Source organism: Pseudorca crassidens, chromosome X (assembly GCF_039906515.1).
Source record: "Pseudorca crassidens isolate mPseCra1 chromosome X, mPseCra1.hap1, whole genome shotgun sequence".
In the NCBI taxonomy this organism is placed as follows: Eukaryota; Metazoa; Chordata; class Mammalia; order Artiodactyla; family Delphinidae; genus Pseudorca; species Pseudorca crassidens.
The window spans coordinates 33,458,757-33,479,080 of NC_090317.1; the positions used below are offsets into that span (position 1 = coordinate 33,458,757).

The 20,324-nt window shown below is 38.2% G+C and overlaps 1 non-coding gene across 1 annotated transcript; it reads right to left on the bottom strand.

Moving 5' to 3' along the window:
- Positions 1-11,386: 11,386 nt before the first annotated feature.
- Positions 11,387-11,459, bottom strand: TRNAE-CUC (transfer RNA glutamic acid (anticodon CUC)). Its single transcript has one exon. It is a non-coding gene; the product is annotated as a tRNA-Glu (tRNA).
- Positions 11,460-20,324: the final 8,865 nt, after the last annotated feature.

A 20,324-nucleotide genomic window follows, 5' to 3' on the forward strand; every position in this document is an offset into this window, starting at 1 on the left:
TGTTTGGAAAATTAAGTGAGATGATCCATTTAAGGTACTGGACACAAGGCACTCAGTGTATCTCATAGTATTAGTTTGTTATTAATGAACCCACAGGTTGATATGGGGGGGCAGTAAGGAAAGGACATAGGGATGAGAGTGAATAGTTATAGGGTTGGAACTTCCTTCCAAAGTTGACAGCATCTGCAAAAGCATGAATACACATTTTGGGAACTTAAAATTGTTTAGTATGGTTGGCAAAGAACATATGTATAGAGCCACTGAAGTAATGACATTGGAAAAAAAATCAGTGGTTAATTTTGGACAGGTATATGAAGATGTTGGTGGACTTCTCATAGATAGTTGGATATAGGTTTGGAGTACAGTGGAAAGATTTGGGTTGAAGATTTGGGGGTCATCAGCATATAAGTGATAGTTGAAGCCATGAATGTGGATGACGGATAGGGAAGTAATTCAAAGAGTTTCAGCTCTGGAATTATGTGATTAGTGTTATAGAAATATCACTCTGATCACAGCGCGGAGGATAGATTTAGGATGGGTGGTGGGGGTGCTTCTCTAATTCTAATGGCAGAAAGACAATAGAACTTGTCAAGAATATAAGATTTTCATTTGAACAGCATACTAACATGATTTATTTCAATAATAATGCACTATGACATAAAAAAGTTGTAAGAAAATTTTGTAAGAAATCATGCAAAGTGTACACAAAAACTTTAATGATATTTGCTTCAAAGTCATCACCTTAGGAAATCATACACTGTTATAGTAAGAAGATAATTTTTTTTTGGTCACACTCTGTGGCTTGTGGGATTTTAGTTCCCCAACCAGGGATTGAACCTGGGTCCTGGGGCAGTGAGAGCACAGAGTCTTTACCACTGGACTGCCAGGGAATTCCCAAGAAGAGAATTTTTTGATTATGTATTAACATGATTTATTTTTCTTGTACTGATTTCCCTTTTATTCTAGAAGAGTCACACATGTCTGGTGAGGTTTAGGATAATTACAGCAGAAATTGAAAGACATAATTAGTTAATATGTTTCTAAGCTTCAAAATAGATTAGATTGAGCCTCTACTGTGGGAAATTTTAGGAGTAAGTTGAAGAAGCAATTTTCATCTTAAAAGCCAGGCTTTATTGAGAGGGAGGATTTTCTACCCCCTTATCTCTTTGTTGCACATATTTACACGGGAGATTTTGTTTTTAAATAGAGTGAGCAGAAGAGTTTTGGATTGGAATAGGGATTTGTGGGAGGATTGAAGAAATAATGACAGAAGATGTCGTGATAACTGGAGATTGAACTGTTAACATGAAAAATGTTGAGACTGAAGTTGAAGGTGCTATTTTCATGAGACATGGTAAAACTTTCTGTTTTGGCTGATCTTTTCACAAAGAGATGGTGAAACATAATGTACTGGAGGGCAAACATAAAAAAATGACAGAGACTTGAGAAGATTTTGTTTACCAAGAAAGACATGCTTTACCTTATTATCTTTGATCAATGGACTGTGGATAACAAAATTTTTACCTGTACCACATTTGTACAAATATGGACTTCACGTTATGTAGACCAGGCCTGACAAGTTCTTTCAGTAAGCTAGTTGGCCAAGATAGCAAGATGATATATGAAGTGGAATATTACCTAGTAGGTTAACAAATATAAGTATTGTACCCCAGTTTTCAAACATCTTCCAGTATAACCATGCTGATATTGATCTACTTTATTATATCAATCACAGAGAAAAATATTGCAGTATTCAAGTATAATTTTGTAATAGCTTATTTTTCAGTTCTCTCCATTTTTGCTTCTTTTCAATTTTTTAATTTAATTTAATTTTTTTATACAGTAGGTTCTTATTAGTCATCAGCTTTACACACATCAGTGTATACATGTCAATCCCAATCATCCAATTCATCCCACCACCACCCCCACCACCCCGCCGCTTTCCCCGCTTGGTGTCCATACATTTGTTCTCTACATCTGTGTCTCAGTTTCTGCCCTGCAAACCAGTTCAGTTGTACCATTTTTCTAGGTTTGACATATATGCATTAATATATGATATTTGTTTTTCTCATTCTGACTTACTTCACTCTGTATGACAGTCTCTAGATCCATCCACTTCTCAACAAACCACCCAATTTTGTTCCTTTTTATGGCTGAGTAATATTCCATTGTATAGATGTACCACATCTTCTTCATCCATTCGTCTGTCGATGGGCGGTTAGGTTGCTTCCATGACCTGGCTATTGTAAATAGGGCTGCAATGAACATTGGGATGCATGTGTCTTTTTGAATTATGGTTTTCTCAAGGTATATGCCCAGTAGTGGGATTGCTGGATCATATGGTGATTCTATTTTTAGTTTTTTAAGGAACCTCCATACTGTTCTCCATAGTGGCTGTATCAAATTACATTCCCACCAACAGTGCAAGAGGGTTCCCTTTTCTCCACACCCTCTCCAGCATTTGTTTGTAGATTTTCTGATGATGCCCATTCTAACTGGTGTGAGGTGATACCTCATTGTAGTTTTCATTTGCATTTCTCTAATAATTAGTGATGTTGAGCATCTTTTCATGGGCCTCTTGGCCATCTGTATGCCTTCTAAGGAGAAATCTCTATTTAGGTCTGCTGCCCATTTTTGGATTGGGTTGTTTGTTTTTTTAATATTGAGCTGCATGAGCTATTTATATATTTTGGAGATGAATCCTTTGTCAGTTGATTTGCTTGCAACTATTTTCTCCCATTCTGAGGGTTGTCTTCTCGTCTTGTTTATGGTTTCCTTTGCTGTGCAAAAGCTTTGAAGTTTCATTAGGTTCCATTTGTTTATTTTTGTTTTTATTTCCATTACTCTAGGAGGTGGATCAAAAAAGATCTTGCTGTGATTTATGTCAAAGAGTGTTCTTCCTATGTTTTCCTCTAAGAGGTTTATAGTGTCTGGTCTTACATTTAGGTCTCTAATCCATTTTGAGTTTATTTTTGTGTATGGTGTTAGAGAGTGTTATTTTGTTATTTTTAAATGGTGTTAATTTCATTCTTTTACATATAACTGTCCAGTTTTCCCAGCACCACTTATTGAAGAGACTGTCTTTTCTCCATTGTATATTCTTGCCTCCTTTGTCATCGATTAGTTGACCCTAGGTGTGTGGTTTTATCTCTGGGCTTTCTATCTTGTTTCATTGATCTATGTTTCTGCTTTTGTGCCAGTACCATATTGTCTTGATTACTGTAGCTTTATAGTATAGTCTGAAGTCAGGGAGTCTGATTCCTCCAACTCCATTTTTTTCCCTCAAGACTGCTTTGGCTATTCGGGGTCTTTTGTGTCTCCATACAGATTTTAAGATTTTTTGTTCGAGTTCCGTAAAAAATTCCATTGGTAATTTGATAGGGATTGCATTGAATCTGTAGATTGCTTTGGGTAGTATAGTCATTTTCACAATGTTGATTCTTCCAATCCAAGAACATGGTATATCTCTCCATCTGTTGGTATCATCTTTAATTTCTTTCATCAGTGTCTTTAGTTTTCTGCATACAGGTCTTTTGTCTCCCTAGGTAGGTTTATTCCTAGGTAATTTATTCTTTTTGTTGCAATGGTAAATGGGAGTGTTTCCTTAATTTCCCTTTCAGGTTTTTCACCATTAGTGTGTAAGAATGCAAGAGATTTCTGTGCATTAGTTTTGTATCCTGCAGCTCTACCAAACTCATTGATTAGCTCTAGTAGTTTTCTGGTGGCATCTTTAGGATTTTCTGTGTATAAGTATCATGTCATCTGCAAACAGTGACAGTTTTACTTCTTCTTTTCCAATCGGTATTCCTTTTATTTCTTTTTCTTCTTGGATGGCCATGGCTAGGACTTCCAAAACTACATTGAATCATAGTGGTGAGAGCGGACATCCTTGTCTTGTTCCTGATCTTAGAGGAAATGCTTTCAGTTTTTCACCATTGAGAATGATGTTTGCTGTGGGTTTGTCATATATGGCCTTTACTATGTTGAGGTAGGTTCCCTCTATGCCCACTTTCTGGAGAGTTTTTATCATAAATCGGTGTTGAATCTTGTCAAAAGCTTTTTCTGCATCTTTTGAGATGATCATATGATTTTTATCCTTCAGTTTTTTAATATGGTGTATCACATTGATTGATTTGCGTATATTGAAGAATCCTTGCATCCCTGGGATAAATCCCACTTAGTCATGGTGTATGATCCTTTTAATGTGTTGTTGGGTTCTGTTTGCTAGTATTTTGTTGAGGATTTTTGCATCTATATTCATGAGTGATATTGATCTGTAATTTTCCTTTTTTGTGGTATCTTTGTCTGGTTTTGGTATCAGGGTGATGGTGGCCTCATAGAATGAGTTCGGGAGTGTTCCTTCCTCTGCAATTTTTTGGAAGAGTTTGAGAAGGACGGGTGTTAGTGCTTCTCTAAATGTTTGATAGAATTCACCTGTGAAGCCATCTGGTCCTGGACTTTTGTTTGTTGGAAGATTTATAATCACAGTTTCAATTTCATTACCTGTGATTGTTCATGTTTTCTATTTCTTCCTGGTTCAGTCTTGGAAGGTTATACCTTTCTAAGAATTTCTCCATTTCTTCTAGGTTGTCCATTTTATTGGCATAGAGTTGCTTGTAGTAGTCTCTTAGGATGCTTTGTATTTCTTTGGTGTCTGTCTTTTTTCATTTCTAATTTTATTGATTTGAGACCTCTCCCTCTTTTTCTTGATGAGTCTGGCTGATGGTTTATCACTTTTGTTTATCTTCTCCAAGAACCAGCTTTTAGTTTTATTGATCTTTGCTATTGTTTTCTTTGTTTCTATTTCTTTGATTTCTGCTCTGATCTTTATGATTTCTTTCCTTCTGCTAACTTTGGGTTTTGTTTGTTCTTCTTTCTCTAGTTCCTTTAGGTGTAAGTTTAGATTGTTTATTTAAGATTTTTCTTGCTTCTTGAGGTAGGCTTCTATAGCTATAAACTTCCCTCTTAGAACTGCTTTTGCGGCATCCCATAGGTTTTGGATCATCGTGTTTTCATTGTCATTTATCTCTAGGTATTTTTTGATTTACTCAGTGATCTCTTGGTTATTTAGTAACGTATTGTTTAGCCTCCATGTGTTTGTGTTTTTTACCTTTTTTCCCCTGTAATTCATTTCTAATCTCATAGCATTGTGGTCAGAAAAGAGATACTTGATATGATTTCGATTTTCTTAAATTTACTGAGGCTTGATTTGTGACCCAAGTTGTGATCTATCCTGTAGATTGTTCCGTGCGCACTTGAGAAGAAAGTGTAATCTGCTGTTTTTGGATGGAATATCCTATAAATATCATTAAATCTATCTGGTCTATTGTGTCATTTAAAGCTTCTGTTTCCTTATTTATTTTCATTTTGGATGATCTGTCCATTGGTGTAAGTGAGGCATTAAAGTCCACCACTATTATTGAGTTACTGTCGATTTCCTCTTTTATAGCTGTTAGCAGTTGCCTTATGTATTGGGGTGCTCCTATGTTGGGTGCATATATATTTATAATTGTTATATCTTCTTCTTGAATTGATCCCCTGATCAGTCTGTAGTGTCCTTCCTTGTCTCTTGTAACATTCTTTATTTTAAAGTCTATTTTATCTGATATGAGTATTGCTACTCCAGCTTTCTTTTGATTTCCATTTGCATGGAACATAATTTTCCATCCCCTCACTTTCAGTCTGAATGTGTCCCTAGGTCTGAAGTGGGTCTCTTGTAGACAGCATACGTATGGGTCTTGTTTTTGTATCCATTCAGCAAGCCTGTGTCTTTTGGTTGGAGCATTTAATCCATTCACGTTTAGAGTAATTATCGATATGTATGTTCCTGTGACCATATTCTTAATTGTTTCAGGTTTGTTTTTGTAGGTCCTTTTCTTCTCTCATGTTTCCCACTTAGATAAGTTCCATTAGCATTTGTTGTAGGGCTGGTTTGGTAGTGCTGAATTCTCTTAGCTTTTGCTTGTCTGTAAAGCTTTTGACTTCTCCATGGAATCTGAATGAGATCCTTGTGGGTAGAGTAATCTTGGTTGTAGGTTCTTCCCTTTCATCACTTTAAGTATATCATGCCACTCCCTTCTGGCTTGTAGAGTTTCTGCTGAGAAATCAGCTGTTAACCTTATAGGAGTTCCCTGGTATGTTATTTGTCATTTTTCCCTCGTTGCTTTTAATATTTTTTCTTTGTCTTTAATTTTTGGCAATTTGATTACTATGTGTCTGGGAGTGTTTCTCCTTGGGTTTATCCTGTATGGGACTCTCTGCACTTCCTGGACTTGGGTGGCTATTTCGTTTCCCATGTTAGGGAAGTTTTCAACTATAATCTCTTCAAATATTTTCTTGTGTCCTTTCTCTCTCTCTTCTCCTTCTGGGACCCCTATAATGTGAATGTTGTTGCATGTTGTCCCAGAGGTCTCTTAGGTTGTCTTCATTTCTTTTCATTCTTTTTTCTTAATTCTGTTCCGCAGCAGTGAATTCCACCATTCTGTCTTCCACGTCACTTATCCGTTCTTTTGCCTCAGTTATTCTGCTATTGATTCCTTCTAGTGTAGTTTTCATTTCAGTTATTGTATTGTTCATCTCTGTTTGTTCTTTAATTCCTGTAGGTCTTTGTTAAACATTTCTTGCATCTTCTTGATCTTTGTCTCCATTCTTTTTCCAAGGCCCTGGATCATCTTCACTATCATTATTCTGAATTCTTTTTCTGGAAGGTTGCCTATGTCCACTTCATTTAGTTGTTTTCCTGGGGTTTTATCTTGTTCCTTCATCTGGTACATAGTCCTCTGCCTTCTCATTTTGTCTATCTTTCTGTGAATGTGGTTTTCATTTCACAGGCTTCAGGATTGTAGTTCTTCTTGCTTCTACTGTCTACCCTCTGGTGGATGAGGCTATCTATGAGGTTTGTGCAAGCTTCCTGATGAGAGAGACTGGTGGTGGTAAAGCTGGGTGTTGCTCTGGTGGGCAGAACTGAGTAAAATTTTAATCGGCTTGTCTGCTGATGGGTGGGGCTGAGTTCCCTCCATTGGTTTTTTGTCCTGAGGCGACCCAGCACTGGAGGCTACAGGCTCTTTGGTGGGGCAAATGGTGGACTTTGGGAGGGCTCATGCCAAGGAGTACTTCCCTGAGTTTCTTCTGCCAGTGTCATTGTCCCTGCTGTGAGCCACAGCCACCCCCTGTCTCTGCAGGAGACCCTTCAACACTAGCTGGTAAATGTGGTTCAGTCTCCTTCGGTGTCACTGCTCCTTCCCCCTGCGTCCTGATGCACACACTACTTTTGTGTGTGGCCTCCATGCGTGCAGTCTCTGTTTCCCCAAGTTCTGTCAAAGTCCTGCAATCAAATCCTACTAGCCTTCAACGTCTGATTTTCTGGGAATTCCTCCTCCCATTGCTGGACCCCCAGGTTGGGAAGCCCGATGGGGAGCTCAGAACCTTCTCTTCAGTGGGTGGGCTTCTGTGGTAAAATTATTCTCCAGTTTGTGAGTCACACACCTAGCTGTTATGGGATTTGATTTTATTGTGATTGCACCCCTCCTACCATCTCACTGTGGCTTCTCCTTTGTCTCTGGATGTGGGGTATCTTTTTTGGTGAGTTCCAGTGTCTTCCTTTTGATGATTGTTCGACAGTTAATTATGGTTCTGGTGCTCTTGCAAGAGGGAGTGAGGGCATGTCCTTCTACTCTGCGATCTTGAACCAATCTCCTCACAAATATATTAATTTTTTATTTTATGTGCATGGGGGTATCACAGAAAGAAATTAATGCCCAAATCAGCAGTGAGATTTGAGAGTTTATAGGGGAAAAGCAGGGGAGGGGATGAAAGGCCACTTATGGGAGAGCAAACGATTTTTAGGAAAGATAAATGAGCCCTTAGGAGAATGGATGGGAGATAATTTTTGACAGTGTCTGTTTGAGCATGGTACTGACTTCTCTCCTCTTTTGTGATAAGAGTCAGTCTTCCCTGGTTGATTAATCTCTGAAGGAGAAGATTTATGACAATTGCTTCTTTCTTTTTTTTTTTGGAGGATCTGTTTTTAAGCAGAGAAGGTAATTTCAGAGAAAGCCTCTTCTTAAATTCATTGATTCTCAAATGTCTTCAGCTCAAAATTATCCTTATTTAAGAGTGGCATATTTGGGGGTGGCATATTTTGATCACCTGCAAGTTCTATATATGACCACTGAATCAAGATTGTTAACTGTGTTGTTTAAATCTACTCTATTCTTACTAAATATTTTTTACTTGACTGATCAGCAATTTAGAAAATCTTTTTTTTTTTTTTTTTCTCGGTACGTGGGCCTCTCACTGTTGTGGCCTCTCCCATTGTGGAGCACAGGCTCTGGATGCGCAGGCTCAGCAGCCATGGCTCACGGGCCTAGCCGCTCTGCGGCATGTGGGATCTTCCCGGACCAGGGCACGAACCCGTGTCCCCTGCATCGGCAGGCAGACTCCCAACCACTGCGCAACCAGGGAAGCCCTAGAAAATCTTTTTTTTGGTGGTACGCGGGCCTCTCACTGCTGTTGCCTCTCCCGTTGCAGAGCACAGGCTCCGGATACACAGGCTCAGCAGCCATGGCTCACAGGCCCAGCCACTCTGCGGCATGTGGGATCTTCCTGGACCGGGGCACGAACCCATTGTCACCTGCATCGGCAGGCAGACTCTCAACCACTGCGCCACCAGGGAAGCCCTAGAAAATCATTTTGAAGTCTCCCACCAAGAGTGTAAATTTATTAAATTTTCTCCATAGCTCTGTCAATTTTGCTTATATTTTGAGTCAACATCTTTTGATTTATACTACTTAGGATCCTTATATTATATTTTCTGAGTCACCTGAACATTTTATCATTATGTAGTAGCCCTCTGTATCTCTTATAATGCATCATATTTTAAGGTATATGTTGATATATACTAATATAACTACCCAAGGTGGATTTGTGTGTGTGCATGTGCGTGTGTGTGTGTTGACCAAAATTCTGTCCTTGAGCAAACTCTACTCAAGCTCCTCTGAACTTTTTTCAACTAGGCCTTGACTTTTGTACTTCTGTATTCCTCTCTGTATTGCCCAATTTTAGCAAGAATCCTACTTAATCTGCTTAGGTAGAATCCCCTGTAGTCCATATCTGGTCCTTGATATCTGTTGGGTTACTCATCCGCTCCTGTCCCCCAGGTGATGTCTGATTACCCTGGCCTGTCTTAAGCAAGAATCCTATTAGGTTGGCTTAGCCAGAATCCTCCCTTACCTCTGATGTTTCTGTTAGACCTGCGCGGTCTCCTAGGAGTTTCGACTCGCCCAGGAAACAAGAGTCGGAAGCCGATGCAAAACGCAAGAGGTTTATTGAAGGCCGGTGCACCGGGGTTCCTTGGTCCTCACGTAGGAGGTCGAAGAAGGAACCCTTTTGGGCGCGAATATGTCAGTTTTATAGGTTCCCACTTCCCCGTATGTAAATTATAGATTTGGTTGTGTTCTCCTGCTGATTGGTCCCGGCTTAGGCTCGGACCAGAGAGGGAACTTGTCCCCAGCTGCCTGATTGGTCTTTGACAGACAACTTTTTTACATTTTGTTATCTCCCTCCTTCTCCCCAGCTGCCTGATTGGTCTTTGACAGACACCTTTTTTACATTTTGTTATCTCCCTCCTTCTCGGAAGGGGGCCGGACATCCTGGAAATTCACCCATTGTCTAAGAAGCCCCTATTGTCTGGAGAGTTCTTAATCATTAGCTGGAACAATGTCCCTCGAGTCCCACATTTCCTCTTAGTAATGTTCCATTCAGTGACCCCCATCCTGCTCCTTGGCTTTAAATTCCCATTTTCCTATGCTGTATTCAGAGTTGTGCCCAATTTCTCTCCCCTACAGCAAGACTCCATTTCACTGGTCTTCTACTTATCACAATAGTCCCACCTTAAATAAAGTCTTACTGTCTTTATACAAATGTCATTGAATAATTGTTTTAAACAGTATGTGTATGTGTGTGTGTGTGTGTTTGTATGGGGGGGTGTGTGTGTCTGTCTGTCTGTGTGTTTTGGTTAGTAAATGCTTGGTGAATCTTTTTATTTTTACATTCAAATTTTTCTTGTCTCCCTAACTTGTGTTACACAAAGGCATCATCTCCTATCCTTGGGCCGCTGGTCATTTAACATTCAGGTCTCATCATTACAGTAATGAGAGAATGATTCCAGGGCAGCCATAGATTCCACTGTAACTTAACTCTCTGGTTTCCTGCTGCTTCTTTGTTTTTCGCCCTTGGGGATATCCTATCGTTTGTTTTGAGTACTATTATGAATTTGAAACAGCTGTTTTTAACCCAGATAGCATGTTTTGCATCATGTGGTGAGCTTTTAAAAGTACCGATGAACCTCCAACACAAAATAATTAAATCCAAATCTCTGGGGCTGATATCCTGGCATTGGTATTTTATAAGCTCCCCAAGTTGTTATAATGGCAGCTAGGTTTGAGAACTGCTAAGTTTGAGAACCTAGCTGCCATTATGACTGTAACAGGGAAGAGCTAAATCGGACTCCATGTTCAATCTCTTTCTTTGACTTTAATGTTTGATTTTCGTTGCTTTTGTTATTAGAATCATACATAATGGCCGACCTCAGGGAACCCTGCCCTTCTGCCTGAATGTTAAACTAAAGTGCCTCTGTTCAGCTCACAGGGAGACAATCTGACCTCACCTTCCTGTGAATGGCTGCAGAAAAGAAGAAATTAACACATCCCCTCACGGAGGCTAGCCATTCCAGGGGTTGTTTTGCAAGACTGATGGCCCTTTTACCTTACTTCCTCACCGCCTCTCCCTCTCTGATTCTATAAAAGAAACTGGCATCCAGACCCCGATAAGATAAGATGTTTTTTGGGGACCCTAGTCTGCCGTCTTCTTGGTCTGCTGGCTTTCCATAAAGTCATATTCCTTGCCTCAACACATCATCTCCGATTCATTGGCCTGTCACGTGGCGAGCAGAGTGAGCTTGGACTGGTAACATAACCACTTGGGGAGCTTTAAAAACTGCATATTTAAAAAACACTTATTATCTTTAATCCAAGATATTTATATGCTGCATAAAGGTGGTTTTTTGTTTTAAATTACTGTGCCATTTTGCAAGAAATATTAGTTAAATCTAAGTTTCATGTTTTAAAAACTGTAACCTTAAAATCTGACTAGAAGTTCTGGGCAGTGTATATATTCAAAGAATTTTAGAGTGTAGATAGCTTTTGCTGAAACACTGAAATCTTAAAAGCTATTGAGTAATGGAAGAATATCTTTTTTTAAATAGTCAATTGAGAAGGCCTTGCTTTTCATTACTTTGAGCTTCTGCAGCACCCAACAACCCACAGCAGTTCTGTCTTTCTTTTTTTTTTTGTTTTTGGCTGTGCTGCTAAGCTTGCGGGATCTTAGTTTCCCCGACCAGGAATTGAACCTGGGCCCCTGGCAGTGAGAGCACCGAGTCCTGACCACTGGACTACCGGGGAATTCTGGGAAAAATATCTTTTGTCATGTTGGGGAGGAAAAAAATTTTCCTCTACCCTCCTAAGTTCTTATGGTTGGTCTAAGAATTAAAATGATGTGAGATAGAGTAATAGGTGAAAAACCAATTTAATTTTGTATATACAGAAAGATCATGAAAATCATGTTCAGAGAGTTACCAAAAGTAGGCAGCTTTGATATCTTTTTACATAAAGAAATGTTAAGTCTGTGAGGATTAGACAGCACAAAGAAGCTTAGGTTTGTGTGCCTAATTAGTGAGGAATTTAAGCAAAGTTTGGGCTTGGGGTAGTATATTATTAAAGAAGAAACATGGTTTGTTTATACAGGCTTCTCAGCCTGAATTCCCTATCTCTAGTGATAACGGTGTCTCTTGTTAGCTTCCTAGTGTAAGAAGGGTACCCTTCACACATGGGAGATTTATTTCCTTCATTCAGGGAGACAAAGGAGGGTCAAAGTGTTCTTTCTGAACCAGCTGCTTTTCAAGTAACTTTAATTCAAAAAAATCAATATGCCATTAAAGCATATTTTGGGGCAGCCAGCCCTGGGTCCCAACAATCAGAAAAGTTAAAAATTTCTGTGGATTAAAAATTCCATAAACAAATTACAATTTAAATGTAAAATTGAGAAAAGTATTTGGAGCACACAATAGAAATGGAGTGACTCTCTTACAAATAATTATAGACTAATATCTTGATACAAAAAAATGAAATGTTCAAGTGACAAAAAAAGTCTTATCTCCAAATAAGAATAATTCAAATAAAACAGAAAGGAAGTAAATATTCCTTTATCACATTAGTAATGGTGAAAAGATTGACTTCACACTGTCACTGTCACAATGTTGGCATGTGTAGGGGAGGAAAAATTGTCCTTGACCCTCTTATGGTTCCTAGCTGGGTCTGAAAATAAAACTGACAAAGATTAACAGGAGAAAAACATACAAATTTGTTTATGGGATACAAGAGCATTCATAGGGAAATGAAGACCCCAGGAAACAGTTAGACCTAAGTATTTTTATGCTAGGTTTGATAGAGTGTGCAGCTGTGCAGCAATATGGTAAGTTAAGGACTATGAGGAAACTGTAGTAAACTGGGGAAAACTTAGCAAGGCCTGTTTGTTAGGATTCTTCTAGGTGTCCCCTGTCTTCAGAGATAAGGATGCTCCTTTCCTCCAAGTATAGGGAGAGCATCTCTCACATGAGGGTTTTATGACCTGTTTCTGGAGAGAAGAGCTAGAAGGGCTGGGTTGGAGTTGCGGGGAGAGGTGAGGAAGGTCAGCGTGACCTTCCTGATTTTACTGTGTTGGCTTAAAAAAAATGCACAACATGAGAGTTGAGAGTTAAGTTTTATTTGGGGCAAAATGAGGATGATAGCCCAGGAGACAGCATTTCAGATAGCTCTAAGAAACTGCTCCTGAGAGGCAGGGGGGAAGGTCAGTATATATGTGATTTTGGTGAAGGGGGAGTACATGCAATCGAGCACATATTTTTTGCAGAAGGTTTCTGCTAGTCTCGTGAAAGTTACTGCTAGTCAAGAGGAGCAGACATCACCATGAAGGATTTTAGTGTTTTTCTGGATATGAGGAGATAAAAGAATTGGGCTCATAAAGTCGGCTTCTGAAAATATCTAATAATGAAATTGATATGACAGATTAACAGGAGAAAAACAAACAAAATTACATACATACAGAAGCCGCATAAAGATATGAACACACAAATGGCAACCAGGTAACTGAAGCTTATATAACATCCTGAGTTAAGGAAAGGAGTAGGGGTCTGGGGATGCAAAGAGGAGAAAAGCCACCTCAGAGGAGATGTTTAGAAAACAAAGTTTGCCCTGTTATGCAGATAAGTTTCATAGGTAAAAAGGTATCTCTGATGTTAAAAAAAGAAACAACAGGCCCAAGGTGGAGTCATTTGCTCCGAGAAGAGCAAACCAAGACTTAATTGTAGTTTCAGCCCCTTTCAGGAGTGGAATTTTAAACTAATCAGTCTGGAATTTCCTGGCCATCACTAGTGAGCTAATCTGCTTGAGACGCCCTGCCTTCCCCTAATGGAAGGTAACTTTGCCTGAAATAATCCACTCTTTTAACTTCCCTACACCACCTCCTTTCTGCGTATAAAAACCTTCCATTTTGTACAGCTCCTCAGAGGGCCTTTCTACTTTCCTAGGTGAGATGCTGCCTGATTTATGAATCACTTAGTAAAGCCAATTAGATCTTCAAATTAACTTGTTTGAATTTTGTTTTTTAACACTGGTAATAGCTCTCTTCCTGGTACAGGCCCCTTTCCAATGTAAATTTAGGCAGTTGAGGGGGAGGTGAAGAGCTTTTCCTGAATCTGCTGGGTTTTAATCTGTCTTTTCTTCATCTCAAAATAATCCTCATGCCAAAGTGGCATATTTTGGGATGACAAATCCTAGTCCCCTTCAAGAAGAAACTGGAGGAAAAAGAAAAATTGGTAAAATCTCTATAGAGGACAAATAATACCTGTCAACACATAAAATGCATACACTGTGATTCAGAGATTTCATTTTTGTCTAATGAGTCCTCCATCTCTACTACCTCATATATTCACAGCATATATAAAAGACCGCCTACTGCAGAACTGTATTATCAAGACACTGAAGAAACTCTAAATTTACATCAGAAAGAGTCTATTTAAATACATTTTAGCATTTTTCTGCAACTGAATGAAGTAGTTTTGCATCTCCTGATTTTGAGTGCAAAACATTTCATAGTTGAGTTAAAAACCTTTTGGAATATAAAGTTGAGTGAGAAACTCTCAAATGCAGAATAATGCCTTTTATAAATAAGAGACACACAGTACTGATATACATATGTATGTATATGTCTGGAAGATTTTTGAAAGGACAAACAAGACAACTGTGATAATGTTTACCTCTAAAATACAGGATTATGGAGTATGGAACTAGTTAGAGGGAGCCTTTTCCTTTACTGAATATATGTACAATAAGAATTTTTACCCAGAGCAAGTTTTATTCTCATAATCACTCTTTGAAAAGCAACAAAGGTCCTTTTACTTCTAGGTATTACATAATAAATATGGCAGGTTAAAGCTTCCACTGACCATGACTAAAAAAAATTGGATATTTTACAAAATCATATTTTAAAGGCATCAGAAAACTATGGAAGCAACAATCACTAAATTGACTAAAATTCGGAGATTGAAGAACTGAGCAGATTATTGGTCACTATTTTTCCACTGTGGGCATTTGCTGTTTCTGGGCATAAAGGAAGGGCCACGTCTGGAGAAAGAGAAACCAGCAGAGCTTTTATTTATTACATGGTTCTGGTGTGACAAAACTGGAAATTAGGCCTCAAATACAGAGGCTTTATTATGATCCTATGTAGGAAGGTAAATAGCCAAGCTAAAAGCTTCAGAAGGGCAAAGTAAAATGTCCCGTGGGCTCAGAGTATTTAGGAAAAAGAGACTAGCGAGGAGGAAGGGCCTGCAAAATCAAAACAGAAAAGAAATGAAAGCTCTAAAAGGAGTGATGAGTTAACACTGAGGCTGTATGGTCCCTTTTAACCTGGGGGCATTTATTAATGCTGGATTCATCTAGAGTTTACAAATGTAGGTTGGACCTCGTTTAGAAGGCCACTGTTGGGGGCAAAGATCTGCAGAGATTTTGGCATTCATGTGAGGCTACAATGACAAAACTGGAAATTTGAAAGGCCTCCAAAAAACATTGCTATTTCCTGCTCAAGACGTTTACCAAATTTTGAAGCTGAAAATTTCTAAAGGGCAGAATTGAATCTTTAACAATCTTCCAGGCCAAGGAGACAAAGCTCTACCAAGGTTTCAGCTGAAAACAATGGAGGGACAATGCCATAAAATCACTGACGATGTAGAGGTAAACAACCTTATGAAAATTTAAATCCAGTAAAAATTAACTCAATCCCTGATTAGATTGTCATGACCATCCCTTTCCCCCCACATCATATACTATTAGCTTAATAGACAAAAGGTAGGCCACCTGTGGTAGAAGGTGGCCTCATTTGGAGTTTCTGTGGTTCTTTAATTAATAATGTTGGGTAAACAATAAAAATTATGACACATATAAAGACGCAAGATGATGTGACAGATGTCAAGAAAGAAAAAGATGTCAAGCACCCTCACAGGTGATCAAGATACTGAAGTTAATAGAAAATACTTGAAAATAACTATGACTAGGGCTTCCCTGGTGGTGCAGTGGTTGAGAGTCCGCCTGCCGATGCAGGGGATGCGGGTTCGTGCCCCGGTCCAGGAAGATCCCACATGCCGTGGAGCGGCTGGGCCTGTGAGCCGTGGATGCTGAGCCTGCGCGTCCGGAGCCTGTGCTCCGCAACGGGAGAGGCCACAACAGTGAGAGGCCCTCGTACAGCAAAAATAAATAAATAAATAACTATGACTAGAATGTTGAGTTTAATAGAGAAAATGAACAAACAAATAAATGACTGGATTATTTCATCTTAGAATTGGAATCTATAAAAATAATTAAATAGGCATTCTGAAACTGATAAATACAATACCTGAAATTAATAACTCAATGGATGAGTTTAACAGCAGATTGGACATCAATTCCAGAAATGGTTAAATAGGAGCTAGGTTAATAGAAAATACATAAACTGAAGTAAAAAGAGGAAAATAAAATGGATAAAAACAGATGACAGATTAAGAGACATGTTAGACATATTCAGAAGGTTGAACATATGGGTTGATGACTAGCATTTTTAGCAATAAAGTATTTTAAATTAAATATGTACATTTAAAAAATTTTATTTATTTATTTTGGCCATGCCACGTGGCATGTGGGATCTTTGTTCCCCGACCAGAGATCGAACCGAACCGGCACCCCCTGCAGTGGAAGCGCAGAGTCTTAACAAATGGACTGCCAGGGAGTCCTTTACATTTTTTTAGACACAATGCTGTTGCACACTTAACTGACTACAGTATAGTGTAAACATAACTTTTATGCGCACTAGGAAACCAAAACATTTGTGTGACTTGCTTTATTATGATATTTGCTTTCTTACAGTGATCCGGAACTGAACCTGCAGCATTTCTGAGGTATGTCTGTAGTTCATTTATGTATGTTTAGAATTCTTAGAAATCATAACAGGAGAATAGTTTTATGGAGGAGCAGGCAGCTTTCTAGAGAAGACTTCTTTAGCACAAATGTAATATGTCAAGGTAACATATTTTGGGGTAGCATATCCTGAACACCATAAACTTTTTTAGTGTGTATTTTGGGCTGCATATATTTGATAACCTCTTCATATGTCAATAATTTTGTAGTATATTTTGCAGTAGAATGTTTTGAATGATAAGATAGCCTGTTTTTTTTAAAATTTAACATCTACATTGGAGTATAATTGCTTTACAATGTTGTGTTAGTTTCTGCTGTATAACAAAGTGAATCAGCTATATGTATACATATACCCCCATATCCCCTCCCTCTTGCATCTCCCTCCCACCCTCCCTATCCCACCCCTCTAGGTGGTCACAAAGCACTGAGCTGATCTCCCTGTGCTATGCAGCTGCTTCCCACTAGCTATCTATTTTATGTTTGGTAGTGTATATATGTCCATGCCACTCTCTCACTTCATCCCAGCTTACCCTTCCCCCTCCCCACGTCCTCAAGTCCATTCTCTATGTCTGTGTCTTTATTCCTGTCCTGCCCCTAGGTTCTTCAGAACCATTTTTCTTTTTAGATTCCATATATATGTGTTAGCATACAGTATTTGTTTTTCTCTTTCTGACTTACTTCACTCTGTATGATAGACTCTAGGTTTTTTCATACTGCTCACACTTTACATCATATAACCTACTTATAACTTAGCTAAAAATATGTCTCCCCTGAATGGAATGTAAACTGTATGAGTACAGAGATTTTTGGGGGCTGTTTTGTTCACACTTCATCCCCAGTACCTAAAGAAATGCCTGGTAAGTAGTAGCTGTTCGACAAATATTAGTTGAATAAAATAATAAATAAATGAATGATTATTGATTGTAAGCCAAATGTGAAGTTTTTTTTTTAAAGTTGATTGCATTCAGATGTGTCATGGTAAGTAGAAAATAACCACTTTGCCTCAAATACCAGGAATAGTTCATAAGAGGAAATTGGTAGGCAGAGATAGAGAGGTTGTAAGGCAGCTCACACCTGAAGAGACCCCTAGAAGCCCCAGAGGCCCCTCAGGGCACTTAGGCTTCTCAACAGCAGGTCTGTCTATCTTAGTGGAACCAAGGGTGATCAGGCAAGCTGTGCCAAAAGCACTTTAAATGCAGTCTCACTGTTGTATATGAAGTCAGGTAAATTATGTAAACTCTTGTCAAGTATGATGAAGCTGTATTACTTCATAGAACGTGAAACTGCAATATTTGTGAGAACTTAATTGTCAGCATACAAATCCCATACACTGCTTTAGGACTGTTACAAGGTGGATTTGATTATGTTAAAAAAAAGTGCTTATAATATTAAATTTGAATTGTTACTTGTCTCTATCAATTTTCCTATGGCCTCATATGGAAGATGTTGGGACAATTACAGAGTTTATTGTAATCAACTCCTACTTACCAATGAAAGCCTTAAAGTAGTCTGAAGATAATTCAGACAAACTCTATCAGGAATTCCAGCAGTTCAGTCAATAAAGGGAATAGAAGCCTATGCTGTTTCTCATGTCAAGTATATTTTAGTAACACTATTTTGAATTGGCAACTTTGCATAATAAGATTGATAAAAATTTGAGAAACATAAAAAAATGAATACAAAGTTATCATTTGGGTTCAAAATTTATGACTGTACAGTCTTGTGCTTATCTCTTTTGTTTATTTCGTTTTTATAACATTACTCCAAATGGGTTATATTTATTGTGCTTATCTAAGAAGATATAATTATATTTCCTGTAACTGCTCTAATTGTTTATTTATTATAATACAAAATATGACAAAATATATAATGTTTTGTGGTGAGTTTTTTCCCAGTGGTATTGATTGGCATGAATATATTTGGGATATAATTCATTTGCAAACTCTGGTATTTAATAATTTATAATTTTAATAATTTAATGATTTTTATTTCTGTAGTTTATTTCTTGCTGACTTTACAGTTTTAATAAAAACTACTTTGGACTTCTTATTCAAGATGGCAATTATATCCCACATATTTATCACTCCTTCTGCCCTAGTTCTTGTAATTAAAGGAATATAATAATTTCAGTAAACCCTGGATCAGTACTAGAAGTAGGGAAGGTTGCCAGCAACAAGCTCAAATTTCTAAAAGATAATAAAAGACATGATCAAAATATAGGAGTATTGCCATTACTTTGATATCCAGAGTATGCAAAGAAAAAAATCTCCAAAGGAGGTTATTCCAGGGAAAAGAAAAATAGGAGCTAATGGGTTGGAAGAGTAGATAGCAAACCTACTAGCATCAGCACAATGAGGAGTTGGCCATGTCCTTCACTTTAAGACTTAATCTTTCAGAAGACCCTTAGATAATCCTGCTTGCAGGCTAACGAGTTTTGGGAAATTGGCCACGTAAGTCATTCCTCTTGGAAAGAGAAGGGATTGATGCACTGTCACTAGTGTTCCTAGAGCATAATACTAGAAGTCTCTGTCCATTCCATCCCAAGAGATGATTTACACAGGTTGTAAACAAGGGCTGGAAATGGACATACATATTAATCTACAAAATTCTTATGTATCTCATTGTCCAGAAAGCATATATGCATACAACATTTTAATGATTCTATTATAGAATAGGAAAAAGAAATCTGTCTTTCAGTGCCTTGAATGGAGATGAAATGTAAAATGTAAAAGTTGAATTTCATTATTGTGAATTAATACTACTCAGGAAAGTTTATAAATAAAAGCTGAGATCCAGACACTTTTCCCTTTCTAAGCAGTTACAGAATATGACTATGAAGCTTGACTTTGGGCTTGGCTTTCTCTTTGTCCATTCCTTCAATTTGGAGCACATAAAACACTACTGTGACTTCTGAAGAAAGAAAGAAAGAAAGAAAGAAAGAAAGAAAGAAAGAAAGAAAGAAAGAAAGGGAGGGAGGGAGGGAGGGAGGGAGGGAGGGAGGGAGGGAGGGAGGGAGGAAGGAAGGAAGGAAGGAAGGGAGGAAGGAAGGAAAGAAGGAAGGAAGGGAAGGAAGGAAAGGAAGGAAAGAAGAAAACTCACTAACAGAGATCTGAAAAGCATTGAAAATAATATCTGACCATTAATATTATATTAGGCTAAAAGATAAGGGAGTTGTATAAAAAGTTTGATATTTCTCTGTTTCTTGGTGTCTTGAGATTTTTATCTTATTCATTTTATAAATAGTCAATGAATTAGATGGAGGGGAACATAGAGAAGGAGGCAGTCCAGATTTTGACAAGATACTCAACTAAGGGAATGCGTAATAACTAAAATGAGATCCTTAGTTACAGTGGATTCCTAATGAGAACAAGCATGACAATTAAAGAAGTGTAGTGCCATGGCCATCATATATGGCTGGGCAGATTTTGCGAGGTGCTATACACTTACACTGCCAGAGTCACGCAACTCCGTGGCCCGGGGTGATGTCCCAGGTAATTTAGGGCTAACCCAGTTAAAATCAATTACAGAATATACATTTTGTTATAATATGTTACATGCATTCTAGAAAAATAAATCTCATATCATGCAATCTTTCACTAAAAATAACAAGGTTTATTGGAAAATAAGTTTGAAGCAGGTGATTCAAAACATATGCAACTTTGTAACTAGTGCACTAACAAAAACAATAACAATTTTTTATTTTTTTTGGCCACACAGCATGCAGGATCTTAGTTCCCTGACCAGGGATTGAACCCATGCCCC